Genomic DNA, 1,211 nt, shown 5'->3' with positions numbered 1-1,211 from the left:
TCTTTGAGCATAATTTTCAGTTTTCGAGAGCGGTATCTGAATCCCCAAGTGTTCTTTTGATCATTAACCACCTTTGTTTTGTTTTATTAGTCTTATTACTATGGGGAATGAAGTCTAATTGTGCTGCTTTTTCCATGGTTCCCTCAGCCTCCTCACACTAGATTTTCCTATTAGTTAATAGTTCCGTCTTTCCCTACAACGTTTTCCCAAATGCCTATGGGCTTCTGACACTCATTCATACTTTGAAAGGTGGCACCAAGAGTCAGCTTAAAAATTCTATGGATGCACACAGAATGGAGAAGGCACAGAACCCCTTTCCGTGAGAGCCGTCCTGACTCTCCGTGTTTGGACCTGAAGGGTTCTCCTCTACAGACTAGCTATTTTCTTCAAGTAGAGACTTCATCTTCCTGCCAATGATACTCACGGCTCGTAGTTACTGCTAGAAAGATTAAGACTGAAACTCTTACTGTCGATGGAGTAAAGTATTCCTCAACCCTCAACTCCAGGAAAAGAAGAAATCCTGCCTTCATTCTGTGACCATGCCTACAATTCTCCGTATAATTCAGGCACAGTCTTTAGAAAAATAAGCCACCCGTCCTTTAGAAGAGTGTGTAGCACTCACCAGCTACACAAGGCAGTTTGAGATGCTAGGATCTGGTCCTTTGGACTGGCAATGATCTGTTTTGCATTTCGCTCATTTTATTTAATATTTTTAGTTTCCTTTGCACCGAGACTGTATTCTATAGAAGGAGATCAAAGGTGGAATTTTCCACTTTCAGAAAGTTTGGGATTTTGGAGTATTTCAGACTTCAGATTTTCTGCACTCAGCCTATAATAATGTCATTCTACCATGCTCCTAGTCAACACGAAAAGGCTGCTTGAGAAATGCAATGAGTGATGCCCAAATCTTATTTCATGTTTGTGTAGCATGGTGAGACTCAAAGATGGGAAGCCTCCAAAGGAAGCTATGCAGATAGAGAGGCAAAGATTTTCGGTGATTGTCAAGAAGTTAATCGGTTGTGGAAAATGACTATGCATGCGCAATGAAGCATGGCAAACTTCAGAATCGTGGCGATTTAATTTAACTTTCATTCCTTGATAATGATATATTCAACATAGATAATGTTCATTTACAGCATCTTCCCCCCCGCTTTAACCCTTTAGGTAGTACGAATCGATGGATGCCCACATGGTAATAGATAAAGCTGCTC

This window comes from Arvicola amphibius, chromosome 13, assembly GCF_903992535.2.
Source record: "Arvicola amphibius chromosome 13, mArvAmp1.2, whole genome shotgun sequence".
NCBI classification, from domain to species: domain Eukaryota; kingdom Metazoa; phylum Chordata; class Mammalia; order Rodentia; family Cricetidae; genus Arvicola; species Arvicola amphibius.
The sequence above is the reverse complement of the archived record's forward strand: the minus strand, read 5'-3'. Positions refer to the sequence as shown.